Raw genomic sequence first — 21,865 nt, 5'->3', positions numbered from 1 at the left:
AGTACCATGAAGTTCTGGTCAATATGAGACCGGTGACAGTGCGAGCACGCGCTTCCAAAATGCCAAATTGAAAGCGCTTTCTGTTTCCTCCTGATTCCCAATTTGTCACATGTTGACGTTTGATTAAGGACCCCTCTGTGTCCCTTTTTGACGTTTTGGGTGTCCCCAACTTGTCAATTTTGAACGTGCTGGCTGTTTGTAAAATCAAGGGTCCACAACCCTCGGGTGGCGGTACCAGACGCGGTTCCAGACCCAACCAAGTACCGGATGTGGTACCCTACACAAACTGGGCCCCAACTGCTAGCACGACATAAAACGAGTTAGGGATACCCAATATTTATATTTTTGACACAGAGTAGGAAATGAGGATACAAGGCTGAGGATACAAAATGAGCAACCATTGAACACACGTTAAAAGTTAAACCAGGTTGAACTTTGACCAATCGGGGACTTGGGTTTAGCAGTGACATATGGATGGAGTCCCTTTTAATTCACAAAAGTGTAATTCGGTTGAAAACTGATCATGATTGAGAAATGAATCATTTTGGTTTGGCAAGATTGTAAGAAAAAAACAAGTTTTTTATATCGGAATAGAGCTGTGAGCTGGAGCAAGATTTACCAGATTTGGTCCGCTTTGATATTTTTCACTACGGTTGTGTCCGAATTCCCCCCTAATCCCTAACTTCTAAAAAACTATATAGTGTTGGACTATAGTGCCCTGGATTTTAAAGATAATTCAGACACGATGCTCACTACTTTTTTGTTTTTTTTTCTAAAAAACGGATATGACTTAATTGATTTCACGAAATGAAAAAAAGGAATAAAAACAAACATTTTGTTTCTTTATGCCTCCACTGTGTGCTGATGGTGAAAATGTGAATGGTTTATTCAAATATTACGTTTAAACATGTTTTTTTTTTGGTTGAAATTGTTCGACCCAATGCATTGTGGTCTATATTCGCTAATCTAGTGACCATCAATGCACGCTAGTTTTTCACAAAAACTTCTGGGAAATTTCGAGTGTACTCGATTTGGAATTAGTAGATTCGGACAGCACCAGAAAATGGCGAACGCACTTTATAGTGATTGTTGGGGAATTCGGACAGAACCAAAACCTCTTCCAACTGGAGGGGCGGACTTGCACTAGTTAACAGTTAACTTAATGAAACAAGTTAAAATAATGAATATTTCCATAAACGTTACTTAGGCTATATCTCATGCATATGAATGACATGTTTTTGCATAAGTAAGAGGGTAGCAACAACTGCTTGTGAAATTAAAATCCTTATAGGTTAATGAAGGTCTGGTAGAAAGGGCTCCTCACGGCCCATCTGCTCCCCTTTCATTCGCCTTTTGAGCCAATCAGCTTGAGGCCAACATCCCTGCAAGCTCCCAGCATGCATCACACCACGTATCAAGTTTTAATGAGTCTCCTGTTAGAGCCCGCTGTGAGTGGTCTTTTTTATTTACATGACCACTACCTAACGGTGCTGTCGGATACTGTGCATTGTTCAAAGATTTCCTGCTGCTTCCTTTTCTTTTCTGTTTTTTTTCCTTTCCTTGCCACCCCTGCAGGCTTGCCTTTTAGCTGCTTTCCTCATGTGTGGATCAGCAGGGTGTTTCTATGGTGATCTAATTCTAATTAGGAGGAGCATGCTCACACTTTGATAGAAGAACACTCCAGAATCCTCCCTCCCATAAACAAAGGCACCAACGATTCATTCAAGCATTTGCTGTTTTAGGATCAGACGCTGTGGTTCTGTGTTGTCAGGCAGTTCTACAATAATCCTAAAAAGCCTTCAGCTGAATATGCTTTAGTTAAATTATTAGAAGAGGCCACATTTCACAATTTCTGCCTGTTAAAAACAGAATGGATTTAAAAATGTGGTTGTGTCTCTCGGAGGAGCACTGCCCCCAATGAGGGACTCCATTGTCCTTCAGGACGTTAATGCCATAATCACTACCTGGTGGTGAGTTGGATTCACTGGCGGGAAGGACTTGGCAGATCATGATGCCCCATTTAGTCCCAGTGGATATGTTCTCCATCTCTATCGGATCTGCTACTATTTGGAGCTGTGGTCGCAAAGTCTCTAGTGCCTGTTTCAGTGTCCCTGAAACTGGTGGTAGACACCGGAAGCTGAAGAAAAATTCCTACCAAGCATTGGTTAGTGGGACTCCAGATTAATCTAAGCTTGTGTTTACCTGACCCGGCTTTAGCTCTAGTTGCCTGCTGCCTGCCCTGACCCTCACCTGGACCCTGACTACTCCAGTCTCTTCCTTGATGTTCCCATGCTCGTGATGACCTCTGCCTGTCTGACTCTGATCTAGCTTTGTGGATGTTTAGCTGTGCTTCACTCCTGTCTGAACTAATAAACCTGCTGAACATGGAACCATGTCTGCCTGTTTGTGACGTCGATGAAGCACGTTTTTGGACTGTGAAAGAAGACCTGAGGTTCTGGAGAAAACCCATAGATTTACATGCAAACTCCACCCAGAAAGGTCCAAGGTTGGTTTTGAACCAGGACCTTCTCAATCTGGACATTTGACTACATTTAAAATTAATCTTTTGCACAGTAAATATTCCCATAATTCTCTCAAAGCCGTATCATTCGGTAGGTGGAGATCTCAGCTCTCACGCATTAAAAGTCTGATTGATGACAGTAACAAATGTATTTAAAAGTACATTTTAGCAAGATAATTACATATTTTCTTCCACAACTGGATATTTAGAGCCAAAACTAATCTTCTATGTCCAGCGTTGACCTCAGTCTGTTCAGCCATCAGTGTATTTGCTCTGCAGGTATCCTGCCTCAGTATTTCCATCAGAAACAAGCTGATCTTTCATGTCCATTTTTCTTGAGTTTCTTGAGGGAAGCAGCCTTTTCCCTGCAACACTCCGGGGCTGTAAAAGTGAAATCTTAATGCTGGGAGATGGACAGTTTGTGAACTGCCAGTGACAGGTTTACAGTTCAAAAAACAAATGCTTTTTTCTGCCTTTATGAAAGGAATATCTTGTTAATAACAGAGCAGCAGTGAGCTATTCCCTCCTCACCAGATGTTTGGACATTGAATATTCTCTTGCATGGAAGAGAAATCGTCAGATGTGCAGGACAGAGCGGGGGTGCACCACAACCTGCTACTTTGTTAAGACTTAATTAATTTAATTTAAAAAAAAGTGTCTTGATTTTGGTTTGACTCTGACAGAATCTCATACTCACAAACTCTGTTCTCACTGGAGTGTTTTGCCCTCTCTTGTACAGAACTGACCAAGCGTACACAGTACCTGTCAGGAGGGACTGCTGATGTCAAAAGGCCTCGTTCACTTTTGGCTGCATAGAAAATGGGGGGCGGGGTGGGGCTCGGGGGAAATAACACACTCTACAAATCCCTCGCAATGTCAGTAGTTCCACACCACTATGTTCATTCATATGCCGGGGCTTAAGAGCCCATCTGACTACAGTAATGGAAAGAACTCGCATGGAAAGCTACACAAAAAAACTTGATCTCTAACTGAAGGGTTAATTATGCACAAGAATGGAAAAGAAATGTAAGCGTTTTCCAAGTTAGGATAAATCCTTGGTATGCTCTTTTATTTGAATACTACCGTACAGCTTCACCTGTGTCCGAGACTGTGTGATATCCAGCATGGTTGTTAATGTTTCAAAGAAATACAGCTGTGCTCATAAATTCGGATTATCCTGCAAGAAATTAGGATTTCTTGGTCAATTTTCATAGAATATGAATGATAACACAATGATAGTTAGTCAACAAATTCTGTTTATCCTTTTTAAATTATGACAACAGAAACTTCCCAAACGACCCTGTTCAAACGTTTACATACCCGGATAACTTTGGTCTTTGTTCTGAAAACATGCATGCAAGCTGATCCTAAAGGGTTTGAATGACAGCTAAAGGTAACCATCCTCACCTGTGACTCGTTTGCTTGTAATCAGCGTGTGTGCACTAAAGGTCTTGGAGTTTCTGGACTCCCAACTGACTTTTGCATTCTTTATCCAGTGCTGCACTGACATTTCTGGATTAGAGCTTAGTCGACTAATCAACTATTAAAATATACGATTAGTCGTTACTTTATATTATATGGAGTCAGAGTGCAGTAAAGTTGAAAGTTATAATGGCATTATGCTAGCTCTTTGGACTATTTTGGCATTTATTATGATTTTTTTAGGTTAATTTGGGATTTAGCTAATATTTTAGCTACATGCTAGCTAATTTGGCTAACTTAGGCTTTTTTTAAAGGCTATATTGTAGTTTAGCTAATATTTCAGCTACATCCTAGCTATTTTGGCTAATTTTGGCATTTTTTAGGCTACTTTGTAGTTCCGCTGATATTTCAGCTACATGCAATCTGTTTTGGCTAACTTGGGCTTTTTTCACTTTTTTGGCTAATTTAGGAGTTAGCTAATATTTTAGCTGGCTATCAGCTTCAGCATTTTCAGCAATCAACTTCAGTGTTTTTAAATATCAATTTCAGCATGTTCAGCTATCAGCACTACCATCTTCATTGGCCAAATTCAGTTTACAGCATTCACACTAGCATTATAGCGGGTAATGCTATATACCTAGTTTTTAGTTAGTTTAAAGCTAATAATGGTTAAGATGTGTGCTTTAGATCCAGTTTGCGCATGACCAGATTAGTCGACTAAATTAAAAAAAAATATTTAGTGATTCTTTGACTATTAAAATAATCATTTGTGGGTGCACTTTTCTGGATCATGCGTCTTGGGGAAAGCAAAGGAGCTGTCAAAAGATCTACAGGAAAAGGTAACCGAACATGCAAAACAGGAAAAATAATTAAGAAGATATCCAGGGAGCTGAGAATGCCAGTCAGCAATGTTCAAACTTTGATTAAGAAATTGAAATTATGGGTTTCCGTTGAAACGAAACTACAGTCACAGACATTTCTGCCATAAACTACCAGAATGCAAAGAAAACTCATAAATACCTTCAGCTGTGATCCAGGACTCTCTGAAAAACTTTGATGTTTCAAGATGTACAAGAAGAAGACACCTGAAGAAAAATTGGCCACATTGTCGAGTCGCCAGAAGAAATACTTTTTTGTCAAATGCCACAAAATCAGCGCAGAGACAAACCTCCAAACTTCAGGACCAAAGTCATTTGGAGTGATAAAAACCAAGATTGAACTCTTTGACCATAAACTCTACATCTGGTTGGAATGGTGATCTACTAAGACACAGAAAACTTGGTCAAAGTAGATTGCAAGATGGATGCAGCACGTTATCAGAAGATACTGGGAGAAAACTCTTCAGTTTGGAGCCTGCACATGGGACACACTTGGACATTTGAACACCACACTGATCCAAAACACAAGTCCACCTGTCATTGGTTCCAACCCAGCAAACATTTCAATGTGGGCCCCATATGATTTACCTTTAGGCTGAATTAGTGGGCCCCAGGTGGGTTTGTCCGCAGTCTGGCTTTTTATGTTGGCCACAGTTTTTCTCATAAAGAGTTTTCACAAAGACAGAGGGTACAGAATCCCTTCAACTACAGGTAGACACGGCAATAGCAAAAAAAGTGAGGTCTGAGGGATTGTTGGGAATACGAAAGCAGACAAGGTGCACACAAGAACTCCAAAATCCAACAGCTGGAGAGGCGACAACCAGCAGATCTGTTATTCTGTCTTTTACTTAAAAGAATCCAAATCCAGAAATGTTAGTGAGATTGTGAACAAAGCTGCAGGCTTCAGGGAAGCATCAAGTCTCTCATTTTGCTAAGGAAAAGGGCCAGGAATATAGCAGGAGACGAGAAACAGAAATGTCACTTACTGGAGACAAAATGATTCCAAATGTCAAAAAAATGATTAAGCTGTGTCAGTGATGGCACCTTATCCAATAATAATATTTTATAAATATGAGCAGATAAATGAGCACAATTTCACAAAGTTGATTAAACGAATAGAGTTGATTGGAGATGTCAGTTCCATCTCCGTCTCTGAGCAGCAGGAATGTGAACTGACAGCAGAACGGGTTGCAGGGTCTCTCCTCAATCACCTGAAGCTGATTGTTCGCTTCATCTCATGCAGCTGCATAAAACATGCCCAGAATGATGTCTGTCTACTCAGACCTCACTGGATTTTACCGTCTTAAATCTGACAGACTTTTTGCAAACAACTCCTCAACTCTCCTCCCATTATTTTTCAGGAATTTTTTCAGCGTTCGTGCTTTTTTCAGCTCCTAACCGGACAGCTGTGTCTGCACTTTGTAGTGAAAATCTCCCTCCTGGATCCTTTGGAGTGAAAACTACCACTGAGGGATGTTTTCTCCAGTTTGCTTGACAAATCAAAAGACCAAACAGGCTCAATGGCGGAGGAGAGCTTTAGCTTTGAAACACTGAAATCAGATATTCAGTGCTGCCTGTTTGTTCACGCTTGTTTGACGCTGAGAGCCTCTGGCCTGAACCTCAACGCTGACAGCTCCCCGAGAGCCTCCGGCTGCACTTTAGAGACGGCCTCCGAAATATCAAAGAAACTCTCCGCCACGGAAGATTACTCTCCATTATTCCCTCAAAGAGAATACAAAATCCGTTCTGGCATTAAGCAAAAGGGTAGAATCTTCTTTGTTGTTGAGGCAGTTCCTGTTCAGCCTTGACTCCGCCCCTCCAGGGTGATGCTCACTTTGTTGGTTTGATGTTGATTTTTTCTGACTTTTATGGAGATTTTATTTTCTCTTTGATCAAGGCTGAGCTGATTGGCACAGAGAAAATGAAGGTAAAATCATAAATGGAAAAGGAATTAATAAAAAATAAAGTTATCCCAAGAAGGGTTTTGTTTTTAGTACTTTTTTTGGTCAAAAAACATAAAATAAGATAAATTTTTTTACTCTGACATATATACTAAAAACTATATTTTATGAATGTGACTTCTAAAGTACTGATTATGTCAGCACTTGTGTCACATCCACAAAAAATTGCTAAGTGTTCTTAAAAAACATTCAAAGTTTTTAAAAATGTGTAATTAATTAATTGTAGATTAATCAAAAACATTTGAAACCAGTTAAAAGGACAAAAAACAATGTATAAAAAAATTGAAATGTTTTGATCCTACTTTAATTTACTTACTGTATTATGTATTTTTGTTTGTTTCTACTCCGGGCATTTTTTATTTAATTTTTTTGGTAATACTGTTTGTATAGATGTATATTAATGGCTATTTTACACAGTTTTTGTACTGAAACTGATGTTTAAAATAATGTTTATTTTAAAAAAGGGGGGGGAAAGACTAAAAAATAATAAAAATAAAGCAAAAACTGAAAATAAAAAACATCACAAAAAGTCTTCCAACCCCTAGTTGCTCTTTAAAGTCCCACTCCAACCATATTTTTATTCAATAAAATCATTCCTAATTGCATTTTAATTATGCTTGTGTAATTTTCAGCCAAAATTAAAACTGTTTTTTAAGACATATTTTATTCCCAGTGGCAGAAGCTCAACATACAATTTTACTTTGTGGGCGGGACTGTTAGATTGTTTATAAGAACTGGACATGACAAATGTTGAGGTCCCTCAAAGGCAAGGCCTTTCCTTCGGCCCTCACGAAATCAGGCCAGAGCGTTCGCCGTCACTTCCTGGTACATCTACCGCCATATTGCAAACGACTGCAACCCCTCAACGGCGATTAGTCCAAGTCGCTCTGAGTCCCGTTTTTAGAGGAACTGCTGTCGCCAATCATGAGTGAGTTTGTACCGAAGTACCGCCCACTGAAAGCGGCTCGGAGGAATCTGTCAATCAAATGTACTGGGCGGGGCCAGCAGGAGCCACATGATTTTACTGAAGCCTCTGATTGGTCAGTTTATAACTTGAAAAAATGGCAATAAAGAAAAAATATCTTTAAAAAATTAGGATTAGAAAAATGATGTTAAGACGAATACTCTAGATTAAGAATGATTATTGTGACAAATAAAATGACTAAGAAATAACTCTCTATTTCTCAGTGGAAGTCTATGGAACTTTTCATTTTTCCATTTCAGTAAGTGCGTCAAACCCTGAGAATTTTCAAACATCCAGTTTTCTGATTAGAGGTGATTTGAATTAAGAAACACTCAGAAACGCCATTTTAATGATAAATTCTTTTGCATAAAAGCTCTATTATGAGAAAAATGTTACAAGAACACACTTTAAGTGTCCACTGTGGAGGAGGAAACAGTGTTGCAGCTTAAAGGAACACAAAAAGAGGAATGTCAGGGAGTTGTAGCGGCAAACGCCATCCGCTGCTGAAAGAAATCACTTCACAAATGTTAAAGAACAAAAAGGAGATTAGCTTTAAAAGTTAAATTCGTGTTCATGTTTTTTTCATGGAATATTTTTGGTAAATATTGTTATTCCTGGAGTTGTGGAACTTTAAAATGCAGAGCATTTCTCTCTAGTTGATTCGTCTGGAGGAGTTGAGTGCAATAAGACTCAAAGCGTCTGACCTCAAGGCATGTCATGCTCGGAGAGAACTGTGTTTCCTGAGGCTTTTGTCTAATATTTGCTCCTTTTTTTTAATCTTTGGCATGTTGCACTTCGATTAGGTCCCCAAACTATCAGGCGGATCAGCCCCCAACGAAACGCCGATCGAGACTCACTTAGAATTTTATTCAGTCTGAACTGTGACGGCAGAGGATAGAATGTTAATCACTATAGTGATTCACTTTTTCTTTATTTCTTTAATATAATTGTTTTTCTTCTACACATTTTTTTGGGACGTTAGTCATTTTGTTTGCTCACTTCTTCAATTTTCCCCTTTTTATTCAACGTAAAGTGCTGCTTAATGGCACAACATCACTTTTCTGCACAACAGAATCAGCTGATTTATGTTGACTGGGTAAACACTTCTCTATCACTGTAAAGCTGCTTTTTTTCTGTTCAGAATCCACTGGAATTACGTTAATAGGGTAAAAAGTTAAAGACCTACTCCAAGGGTCTGCAACCTTTAATGGTAAAAGAGCCATTTGGTTCTGGTTCTAATGGACCAAAACTCAACGAGAGGTGAAAAGTTTCACCTCAAAGTTAGCAAAATACATTTTATTTATGTTTTTGTGGTTAGTTTATATATAAATATATATATAAAAACGTAGTTTTTATATATATAACAAATTTAATTTCTTTCACTTTTGACAACACATAAAGTAGGGCTGGGTATCACTTATATTTTCCCAAAACATTTGATTTACAAGAGCCTGATTCACAGACATAGAACATGTATCAGACCTGCACAAATGCATTAACAGGTTCCTGTGCTCAGATGAGTGTTCATTAACATTTCTAATGATGTTCAGAATGCTGAGAGGAAAGTGAGAGAAAGCCCACAGCAGAGAGTGAAGCAGAAGTGCTCTCATTATTCTATGGAAATGGCTCAATTTGAGTCTTTCTTTTCTCAATATGGATTTAATATTAGTGGTCATCGAACTTGTATACTTTTTTTAAATTCTAACTTATAAAATTGTAAGTTTGCAAACTGAATAAATATTTTCAAAATAAAAAGCATCTTTGTATTTCTTAAATTCTTGTTGGTCCTAACAAGAAATGTATTTTTATCCAAACTTATATTTTTAGACTTCACAAAAATTAATATATTCAAGTTGGTAAAAGAATTGCAAATTTGCTTCATACAACTGCATTTTATTAAGTACTTCGCACTCAAATGTATCAATTTTAAAAAAATATTATCTTCTCATTATTTATGTTGACTTAACTTGACATGTTTGGATATAAAAAGGTTAATGATGTTGAGTTATACCAACTCAAAATTACACTTTAATTAGGAAAATACAAAAAAATGGATTGGAAAATGTTGCCTTATTTGTTTTTAAGTAATATCCTAAAAATATTTCTTACAGTGCAGCTTTATCAATACATTGGAATTAATTTTTATATCATTTTGCATTAAACACCACATATTTTGCCATGTTCCTCATGTAAAAAGTGAAAGATTGGACCACCTAACAAAAGTTCTTCAATTTCTTACATTTTAAAATAATATTTTTTTTCATGAAATTACATAAAAAATTTCCCAGAAGCCTTTGCCATCGATGCTCACATAGACTGTAAAATTATATAAAGTCTATGGATGCTCACTAGATTAGCGAATATAGAACACAATGCATTGCGGTTGAACAATTACGAACAAAAAAAACATGTTTAAATGTAATATTTGAATAAACATCCACATTTTCACCATTAGAACACAGTGGAGTCATAAATGCACGTCGTTAAATGTTTGTATTTATTCGATTTTCACTTCGTGAAATTGGTGACGTCACATCCGGTGTTTAGAAAAACGAAAGAAAAGTAGTGAGTATCGTGTCCGAATTACCTTTAAAATCAAGCACAATTTATAGTCCTGCACTGTATAGTTTTAAGGGGGGAATTCGGACTAGGGCTGGGTTGAAAAATTAAGCTTATTAGATCAATAATCGATTCACAAAAGATATAAATCGATGTAGCACACAAAGCTAAAGTCAGCTAGCTTGATGCTAACGTTCAATAGAATTTCCCATAAGACGGCTAAGGCTAACGCTCAGTTGACCAAAAAAAATTACATTGATGACTAAATGAACATCCTTATTTACTTACACTAATTAATTTTCCAAACTGTTTTAAGGAAATCATTTTTAAGTAACTATTTGTGGTCTAAAACGTTTTTTTTCCTCATACTGCTGTCTTCTTCTTGAACAAAGTGTACTTCTATAGCGCAATCGCCACCTAGTGGCCAAACTGAAACGTCCTCCAGGAGAAACAGAACAATGTTTACAATGTTAATGATCATTTTAGTTAGAACTTCTCCTTTAGAGAATCTATGTAACACTGTGTGATATTAACAATTTCATTATTTTACTAAACATTTTTACAATATGTGAACTGTATCAGAATAATATAAATATATTCAAATTAAATAATGGATTTTTAATGTATTTCTAAACAAATGGGAATACATTTGTAAACTTAAAATTGAATTTTATGTGGTCAGTTTTTAGAATTTGAAGCTTCTCACCCTAATTTTAGATGACTAGTTTTGAATAAATCTTTTTATGTGTAAATCTTCATGCCTGATGTGTTTTTAATCATGACACGATGATTTTGAGAGATTTACTGCGATGTTGAACACAGACTAAAGACTCACACGCAGACATTCTTCCTGACAGAGTGTCATCAGCCGCGAACGCTCTGATTAATGAGCCTCAGCTCTGCTCTCGTGCCCCAGCATTTCCTATTAATCCATTTAATTCGCCTTTGAAATTCAAAACATGTTTTCCTAACATTCCTGTCTTATTCACTGTCGGCCTCGATGAAATGCGGGCTGCATTCATAAAGCAGGCGTTCATGGTGTTGCCCTGGCAATTGCATCAATTAAACGTTGTTGCTTTGTTTTTGTAAATGGCTCCAAGGATTGACTGTGACACTGAGGACATTCAGTCAGGTTTCATGTTTCTAACAAAACACGGCTGCTTTTTTTTTGCTTCTAATTAAGACAAATTGCCCAGAACAAGGTTGTTGTTCACCTTTTCCCCGGAGTGTGCCAGTTTCACGGACACAGCCCTTTTTTTTTTTTTTTTTTTGCTCCTGAATGATTGTAGAAATTCAGGAAAACTCAAGACGCCGCCTGGCTTTCTGCTCGTGGCGTGCTTCATTTTTGTTTGAAAAGCCCAGAAAACACGGCCCTTTTTTTGTTCTTTGCCTGTCAAAAAGCCTTTTGTCTTGTGTGTTGAACAAAGGACAGCAGTTGCTTTTGTTTAGCAGTGAGTGTTTGTCTTCTCATTATCTGTGCTGTGGCACAAAAAGACTGCAGAGGGACAGTATAGCAGCCTGCTAAGACGTCTGTTTTGCTTTTGAATTGATGTCTCCTCTTCTCCAGGCTATGATGAGGGATGGCTGAGCAGATAAAAAAACACCAGAGACCCAGAAGAGAACTCATCATTTGAAGTTTTTAAATAGAGAAGAGGATGCTAAAGTACGCAGCAGAGACTTTTATGCTTTAACTATTTGAGCTGTTTTAATGAAATGTCTGGAACTGTATCATTTTATACAGTTTATTTGCTAAAAAATATATGTTCTGTTATCTAAAGCAACAGAACTCACCTTTTCCAGGTTGATAGTTTTTCAGAATTCTCCATTCTTTTCTCCAGTCGTCAGGTACATCCGTCATAACTAATGACACTTTTATCGTCCAAAATAAATAAACTCAGCAAAAACATCAGCATTTTTTCATATCTTAAGCTGCTCTTTCAGCTTCACCACATGGCGCTCTCCCTGCTCTCTCACCCTTTAGTCCTAATAAATGCAACTGTCCAAATATTTTGGCTTCCCAAAGCCCCAAAGTAAAATTTGTTAATCTGTTTGGTCCGTGATGATATCCAGCTGCTACCATGCTATCCGTCACAGCTTTCTTTTAACAGCAAATGCATAGAAAAATACTGGATGGTTCAGTTTGCAGGGGTTACAATGAGCTTCACGTTATCATTGAACTGTAAATGACCCAGTTTACTAGAGTCATTATTATTTTGTCACATTTCCTTTGATTATTTGAAGATGCCTTCAGTTTCATGAGAAGTTATGTTTAAATTGTACAATTACGTTCTAAAGAACAGTGTTACTGCTTATTCTGTGTAGTTTAGTTGTGAAGACTTTTATTGTGAAGGGGCCTCCTACTTCCGGCTTGTCCATGAAATGTTTATGCACGTGCCAATTCAGCAGAAAGAGAAAAAAAGGCTAATGATTGACGCTCGTGTGATGACAGAAACAGATTGAAATAGTTAAACATCCATCATTTGTTTTAGCTTTTTTTCAAGTAAGGATTATTTAATTAGCATTTATTTAATTTAGATTAATTAAATGTATAAATTGATGTCTGAGCTTCACATAGATGATAAACTTTGTAGGTTTTTACACCCCTCTTGACCTGAAGACGTCTTGTTTGCTTAATTCTACCTGCAGAATGAACAGATTTATAGGCAAAGCAAAATTTTGGTTAAAAGTTTCATCTTTTATGAGTTAAAAGCGCATATTATCTTACGCTGCACAACATTGGTTACTAGCTGAACAGAGCTGCACTGAGATGATCCTGTTTAGCACAGTGTCTTTTATTTTGAAAATAAGTAAAAAAAAAAAAATCACATTTTGAGAGATACTAGGTTCTTTTTATACTTTGTGCCAAAAAATAGACATAATTCATATGTATTATTTAAAAAAAGGTAATGAATGCAAATCCAAATTTCCTTCTTGGTTTTGATCAGTAGAAAACGAGCCCAAATGGCTTTTACTGTGAAAGGTTGCCCTCCCCTGGTCTAGCTGGAAGGTGAACAGGTATGTTTGTTGGTTATTTTTATAGTTTACATTTTGGGATTATTTGCGATTTATGTTTTATGTAAAGGAATCAAATGTTTGAAGCTATCTAACAAGCTAATCCTACTAGCTTATGTAAAGCATGCTTGTGGATCAAACAGGGAGTTATAATAAATGTGTTTTATTTTCTTCAGCTCATGGGTTGGATTACCCTACCACAGTCCATCAGCTGTGATCATTGAGAGAATCAAGTCCTGCTACAAGAACTATGTAGCTACAGTGGACAAAGTCTGGGTTTCCCTGTCCCGGTCCCCAGCCCGGATAAAATAAAGGGCTGCTTTAAGGAGGGGCATAAAACTCTCTCTGAAGGTGCGCTGAAAGATGAACAGTCCAATGGCATGCAAATGGGACCATTTAACAAATGTCTTTTTGATGCTGTTGATGATGAAAACTGAACTGAAGAAGTTAAGAAATACAGAACTTTATACACAGACATAGAAAGAGCGGAAAACTAGATAGAAAAAAATGCAAGTTAAAGGAAATATGTTTTATTTCTCATATTGATATTTTTTATATCTAGACAATGCAATTCGCCTCTGGTTTGAAAAGTAAAAACACGACTCAGATGTTCATAGTTATCGTGGAGAGTCGCTAGTGAAGACAGCATTAGAATGAATTAGAGCGACTGTGGATACGATTGATGCGACGGCCGATTATCGTGATGTATAACCGGGTGTAAATGGGGGTCAGGCTTGAGGAGTTATAGGTCATCCTCACCAGCAACATCCATGAGTATTGGATTTCTGTGTGAGCTGGGCTCCTGCTGAAGACACAATTGCTTTAAAAAAAAAAATGACTGCAAACGTTCATGTGGACCGTGCGCACACACGATGAAGGTTGGACGGGGAAACACTGCAGAGAAAAGTAAATAACCCTGAAAAACTCCTCACGCGGAAGCCTCCTGATGAAGGCCGGCACCAAGGTGATACATTGCTATGCGCGCGAGTCCCTCGCTTTTTAATTAACTGAAGCTGCAATGGGACGCGGCGTGCATTCAAACCCAGGCCCAATTGCATCCCTCCTCCTCCTTTACCATCAGCAGGCCAAGAGTGATGCAATCCACGCAATTTTATGATCCACTGAATGCAATTACTGAAGCTGTCAGTGTTTTGGCGTCTTTCGTCTGTGATGTATGCGGCGTGCAGACTCAGCCTCTGATAGCTGTTTGTACAGCACACTCCATCTCTCCGCTGTACTCAGCCACGCTCTCTGCCTCACACGGTCGTGTAGAATTTTACATTATTACAAGGGAAAAAATGGACTACCACCAATTCATAATGATTTTGTTCTGTTGTTTTAATTAGCAAAAAAATGAACACAAGCCTTTTTACTGTTGTAAAACTCTGCCTTATTATATATATATATATATATTTTTTTTTTTTTTTGAGTCAGGGAAATGGTCAATAATGGAGGAAAAAATCTGTGAAGATCTTTACTGTTAGTTCAGTTTCCCTTTTTGTTCTTTAAACCGCTCCAATACATGCTGGAGGTTCTGGTTCGATGGAACCAACAGAACAACATCATCTGCAAATGGCAGAGATGAAATCCTGTGGTTTCCAAACCAGATCCCCTCCAGGCCCTGGCTGCATCTAGAAATAACTGTATGTCCAGAACCAGTCATGAAGGGCACTCCTGCCAGAGTCCAACATGTACCAGGAACAGGTCTGACTTACTGCCAGCTATGCAAACCAAGCTCCTTCTCTGTCAGACAGAGACCGCACAGCCCTCAGTAAGGCTCCCCGGACCCCGTACTCCCAGAGCACCCTCCACAGGACACCACGGGGAACGCGGTCGAACGCCTTCTCCAAATCCACAAAACACATGTGGACTGGAAGAACGAACTCCCCAGCACCCTGAAGAGGGTGTAGAGCTGGTCCACCATTCCACAACCAGGACGGAAACCGGGCTGTTCTTGAATCTGAGGTTTGACTATCGGACGGACTCTCCTCTCCAGTACTCTTGCATTGACTTTGAAGGATTCAAGGTTTTTTATTTGACACGTATGCATCAACTTACATTGAGACACTCTTGTGCAAAGCTCTCAGTCACAGTTTAGGTTAAGGGAAGAATAGGAAATTCTGTACAAGTTTAAATAGCAGTACAGAGATTGTGAAATATATACATCAGAAAAAATCAAAGAGAATGATAAAAAAAGTACAACAAGGTGGAGGTTTACTGGAGGGCTGGAAGTAGTGAAAGAGCAATTTGAAGAGTCTGAAAATTGCACCAATTTCGAAAGGACACGTTGCACATTTATGTGCAGTGAGGTCGTTTTTGTTACATTTTCAGTTATTGGTTGTCGTCCCAGGGAGGTTGAGGAGTGTGATTCCCTGGAAGTTGGGACAAACTCTCCGGTTCCCCTTCTTGAAAAGGGGAACCACCACTCCTGTCTATACTAAAGAGATGTGTCAGCCAAGCATCCAGAGACTTGAGGTACTCAGTGCGGACTTCATCCACTCCAAGGACTCAACTTGGGTGATGGAGAGCCCCACCCCATAATCCTCAGCCTCTGGATTAAAGAGATCCTGGACGTCCCCAGTCTCTTCCTTGGTCGGAGTTCAGGTGAGCCTTCTCGGTTGCCATACGGATCAGCCAGTCTGAGTACAGATCGCTAGTACAAAAGCTTTCAGCTGTTCTCCTCAAAAGCTTGGTATTCATGGAGTAAACACGCTATTATCTAAAATTGCAATTAGTCTCAAGCCTGAAACCAGAACTGACCACTGCTGTGGGATGAATGCAGAAATATTTCCCAATAAAATGTTCTTATATGTTGCCATGGAAACTGTTTAGTAATCAAGGAGCTGTGAGAGTTTCCTTCTACACTGCCACACACACAAACACAGACAAAAGTAGTGTCACTCAGTCAGAGGAGGGGGACCAGGATCAAATGTGAGAGAGCCGACTTTCCATCTAAATCCTGCATTTGCAGGCAGAGAGAGAGGAGGGTGGGAGGCAGGCGTGGGAGTGTTTTCTGTCTTTCCTCATCCTCTATTTTTAGCACAGTCAGAGGTGTGAACGCACTTGGAAACAGAGAGGCCCGCAGCATCTGCCAAGGCCTTCCAACATTTTTAAATCAACACTTCCTTCTTCTTCTTCTCCTTAGAGAAGTGGAAATGAGCCAATCCGACAGAGAAAATGGGATAATGAGAGTGGAGTGGGAACAGCATTCTGCCGTCTGTGGCAAGTAAGTACCATAAGGAGAGGGTCGCAGGAATTCTCTTTTAATTCTTTATTTGACATAAAAACTATTTGCAGGAAAACATGAGGAGTATTTGAGTAATTCTAATTCCTACAGAACCATGCTGGAGAATGATGTTCATCTAAGTTTCACATTTCTCATATCGAAAGTGTGTCAGACTTCCTGTTTTGCACAAATGATCTGATGAAGGAATGGAAAACGAAAGAAGAAAGGCTTTAGGGCAGAGGTGTCAAACTCAATCACACAGGGGGCCAAAATCCAAAATACGGGCTGGACAGGATAAACATTTATTTAACACTCTAAAACTACATTTTTAAAACGTTCAAACTTTTTAATATAATTATGAACTAGATATATAATATTACCTGAGTTAATACTAGTGTGAATGCTGAAACCTGAATTTGGCCGATGAAGATGCTAGTGCTGATAGTTGAAGATGCTGAAATTGATAGCAAAAGATGCTAAAGCTGAAAACACTAAATTTGATAGCTACAAAAGGTGAAAACAAAAACAAAAGAAAAAAGAAGAATGATCACAGAAAACATCAAGGTATGTGGAGATTACGGTTGCCCAGAATTAAAAATCAATTCAACAAATAACTCGACTTAAAGGGTAACCAAACCAGGAAGTTGGAGGCTGACTCCGCCCACAGCTGAAATTTGAATATCCAGTCAGAGGGGCGGGGCTTGGGGGCAGGACTGTTATCATTCCTGGAGCTGCAGATCATGATGTCAGACTTACATAGTTTGACCAATCACAAAATTCAACTGTAATACCTCGCTTCAACCTGTAGGGGGCAGCACACAGACAGTTTTTGACTATATTTTGAAGAATGAAACAATTTTATTTCAATTTGTCAAAAATTTGGCAATGACCAACAGACAACACTTTTAAAGCCTCATTTATTGAAATCAACAGACAAAAAACGTTGATTTAGGGTTTGGTTACCCTTTAAAAAGATAAATAAATAAAGATCACAACAATTAAAAAAATCAAAACAAATAATTAAAGCATTATATTTTAGAAAACAAAGGAAATTTCCAGAGGGGTAAAAAACCAAAACGAAACATTTCAGGAAAAGAAAACCGATTTTCAAAAATAAAATTAAGAAAAATGAAACACTGGAAAAGGTATGCACTATGGGACATCACTGATTGGATGATGATATCCAGTATAGCTTCTGGTCAAATAACTACAGTTGAATTGATGGAGAGAGTGTGGGAGGCACCATATCACTAAACCGATACCATTCTGGCAGATTGACTTTGTTGCTATTTACAACAGTTGAACATGTTCCTGCGGTCAAACTATTGTCTGTCTTTTCTAGATCAAACCACCATCTTCACAGACAGTGTTTCGATAAGGCCGGTGATTCAAAATGCCCTCATCACTCTATCTTTTTCATTTTTCAGCTTCTGTCATTTAAACACTTCAAACCCACACAGGAAATACAGCAGCTCTGCCACAGTGGAGTTTTCCACATCTCTATGTTTCCCACCAGTATAAGATTTCCATCTCCTGACTCACCTTTGAGGTTAGAGGTGTCAGGTAACGGAGTAATGGTGGAGGTGGTGAACACTGACTCCAACTGAAAGCTTTATCCTCTGCCGTTGTGTGTGGAGCAATTACAGAGGGTTGTTTTGTGGGCTTGGCCACTGGCGTTTCCGTCACACTTACAGGTGAGAAAATAAAGGTCATCCAACTTCACATTTTCCATCTCCACTGTGGCTCTAAATGCTATGCAGCTCTGTAATTCAGATAAGTAGCAAGAAAGTCAACGGCTGTTAATTAAAGCGTTATTATCTTAATTTGAAATTACCTCAAAGAAACATATTGAACCATTGAAAAAAATCTTTTAGTATTAAATTGCAGTGATAGTGTGAATGCATTTGAGCTCGGTGTGGGTGTTCTTTTGTGTCAGGGAAAAGCAGGGCTCAGGGATGGATGTTTTCTGAAGAGTTTTAAATTATGGGGTGGATCAGGTTGCAGGGATGCAAGTAAGAACTCCTTTTCCCTTCGGGCAGCTCTCGGAGGGAGCTGTGAGCGGGAGGTGTGGGAGGTGACGGAGAAGAGAAGCCATTGTTCACGTTGAAAGATCCCGGTTCACAGAGGAAACAATATCCATGCAGCTTCTGCTGAACTTTGACAACATCCTGTTGCCAGTCTGTGCTGTCAGACCTGAGGACATCACCCTGACAGGCAGGGATTGGAGTGTAGAGTCTAAAGTCAGTTCTGCTAGAGGCTAAAGGTTTACTTCCTAAGTCTTTAATAGACCAGTGGAGACAACAGAGTCTAGGAAAACCTGTTGTTAGGGGCGCACAAATTGTAAATCTGAGGTGAATCTCAACAAGAATCCATAGCATTTGTGTATTATTTATGCAGAGTGATTATTGGTAAGATGTTTTGCTTACTCCTTTGATTTCCCACAAAATATTATCAATCTTATCATGTCATATTGGTGAAAACCAATAAGATCCACCCGACCCTTTTGGGGTCAATGGAGCCATCCCAGCTAATGTTGGTTGAAGTTGGGGTACATCCTGAACAGGATTGGTTGCAGAAACCAACCAATTCACTAACCAACTAATCCACTAATAAACCAACCTACTAACCAACCAACCCACTAACCAACCAGCCAAACCACTAACCAACCAACCCACCAACAAACCCACTTACCAACCAACCCACCACACCACCAACCAACCAACCCACTAATCAACCAACCCAGTAACCAACCAACCGACCAACCCACAAATTATCCAACCACTAATCAACCATCCCACCAACCAACCCAGTAAGCAACCAACCAACCTACTAATCAACTCACTAATCAGCCAACCACTAACCAACCAAACTACTAACCAATCCACCAACCAACCCAGTAACCAACCAACCAACCAACCAATCAACTCACTAATCAACCAACCACTAACCTACCAACCAACCAACCCACTAACCAATTAACCAACCCACTAATCAACCAACCAACTAACCAACCAACCAAGCCACTAACCAATCAACCCACCAATCAATCCACTAACCAACCCACCATCCAAACCCCCCACTAATCAACCCACTAATCAACGAACCCAGTCACCAACCAACCAACCCACCAATCAACCCACTAATCAACCATCCCACCAACAAACCCACTAACCCACCAACCCATCAACCAACCCACTAACTAATCAATCTTCTTCTGTTAAGATGCCCAGACTTCCTCCAGCTCCTCTGGAAGGAGCCCAGGGTGGTCCAGGTCTCCTAGTGGGACAAACCCAGAACTCCTCCCTAGGAGGGATCCAGACCAGATGTCTGAGCCACCTTGACTGGCTCCTCTCGATAAGGAGTAACGACTCCTCTCCAAGCTCTCTTCGGGTGACCGAGCTTCTCACCCTATCTCCAAGGAAGCTCCCAGCCACCCTATGGAGGAATCTCATTTCTGTCATTGGTATCAAAGACCTCGTTCTTTCGGTACTGACCCAGAGCTCATGACCATAGGTGAGTACTGGAACAAAGATCGACCGGTAAATCGAGAGCTTTGCTTTTGAAACATTGCAAATTTGAATCAGTAAAATATTTTTTGTCACAATTTCAAAATTCCAGATGAACAGAAAAAACAAAGTCAAGAGTTGACAACTTTAAGAACAAAAGGTTTAAACATTTTAAAAGAGCCACAAATGAATCATCTGTTTGTGGCTGTGCTGCCACCAGGCTGTGATGCAAAAACAGTCAGAAGTCTGCAAATATAACTTACTATGATGATTTTAAACCCCAAAGGTCAGCTGAGTCTCTGCAACACAATGCTAAGAACAGCTTCATCACGCCTGCAGTAAAACCAGCCTTCCCACAATGCATAGCGCCTCTGGTAAGGGCGCCACTGCCGTGCTGTTGTGCCAGCGCTGACAAACCTGATGTGTTTTGATAGATGCTAAAGGGCAGATAAGAGAGAAGGTCCAAGAGAAGGAAGATGAGAACACAAACACACTGAGGTGGTTATTTTTAAGGACACTTGTCAGTTCGGCTTTGTGTTGATTGAGCCCAGTTTCAAAGTGAGGTAAAGGAAAAGACATTCCTCCAACAGAATGATGAATTCATGCTTCAGCTTTAGGAACTAGATTATTAACATTTTGCAACAACTACATCCAGGATTTAATTTGTTTCCATCTCTACAGACATCTCTCACTCAAGCTGTTGACCCATTTTGTTTTTCGCATTCGTCCAAGTTTCTCTCAGTTATAAAAAGTAAAGCACACTCACTTAATCTCAAAAGTCCTGAACATCTAAGATTTACAATCCTCTGGGATTTGTTTTTTGCTAATAAACAAATTAAAACCCCACAAATGACCTTAATTAAGTACTCTTTCTTCACTGATTTCCATGAGAATACTTTCACATATTGTAATTAAAGTCAAACCATTTTAGTGGAGCTAAAGTCCCAGCATGATAATGGTTAGAGGCAGTAAGAGAAAGAAGGACACAGCACGACTCCATGCCTTCAACACTTTAAATACTGCGATAAGGCCAGTTGAGCTCTACTCCTTTTCCTCTCTTGCTCATACTCCCAAGAGTGATTACAGAATTCCCTGCCTGGCTCCGGCAGCAGCGTCTCCCCCCGCTGGGAGGTAAGTAAGTGGATGAGCGTCTGCAGGTCAGGGCCACTTTACTGCGACATGTACACGACTAACAGCAAAGCTGTTACTGCATAAGGCCGCCGTGTCATACAGCATAGAGGGTTTGCTCAGCAACGTAATGTCTAAAAGTTGATGCATTGATGTCTTCACAATGGACGGCACAAATGCAAACAAACTAGACCAAAACATGTATTGAATACACATCTTTATTTTTCTCTGTCTGTTCAGTTTCATATATATGCACCCTGACTTTGAACGTGGGATGGTTGTTGGGTAATTCTGGGATTTTCACCCACAACTTTGCTGGAACCGGAGATTGTCATTATGGATGTGCAGCCGACAAATCTGCAACAACTGTTTGACTCTATCCTGTTAATATGGACCAAACTCTCAGAGGAATGTCTCCTTGTTGAATCTATGCCACCAAGAATGAATGCAGTACTGAAGGGAAAAGGGGGTCCTGGTTCTAGCAGGGTGGATCTAATAAAGTGGCAGCTGAGTGTACATCATTTTGTTCCAGTGTTTTTGTGTGTGTCTCCTTCCTGCTCTCTCATTGTTGCAGTTACTGGAATTCAACTTTTTCTTGTGATTGCAATAACAAATACATTCAGTCTTGTAACAGGTTTTCTTATGTTTTCTATCCGTCTGCTATTCATTTTCTTTCTGATCCACAGAC

The 21,865-nt window shown here is 39.3% G+C and overlaps 1 long non-coding RNA gene across 1 annotated transcript; it reads left to right on the top strand.

Moving 5' to 3' along the window:
- The first annotated feature begins 11,149 nt into the window (after positions 1 to 11,149).
- On the top strand, positions 11,150 to 13,685 carry LOC112139821. The gene is made up of 2 exons (XR_004947168.1): positions 11,150 to 11,968; positions 13,494 to 13,685. It is a non-coding gene; the product is annotated as an uncharacterized LOC112139821 (long non-coding RNA).
- The last annotated feature ends 8,180 nt before the right edge of the window (positions 13,686 to 21,865 follow it).

Source organism: Oryzias melastigma, linkage group LG23 (assembly GCF_002922805.2).
Source record: "Oryzias melastigma strain HK-1 linkage group LG23, ASM292280v2, whole genome shotgun sequence".
Classification (NCBI taxonomy): domain Eukaryota; kingdom Metazoa; phylum Chordata; class Actinopteri; order Beloniformes; family Adrianichthyidae; genus Oryzias; species Oryzias melastigma.
Note: the sequence above shows the minus strand (reverse complement) of the source record. Positions and strands in the feature narration are given on the sequence as shown.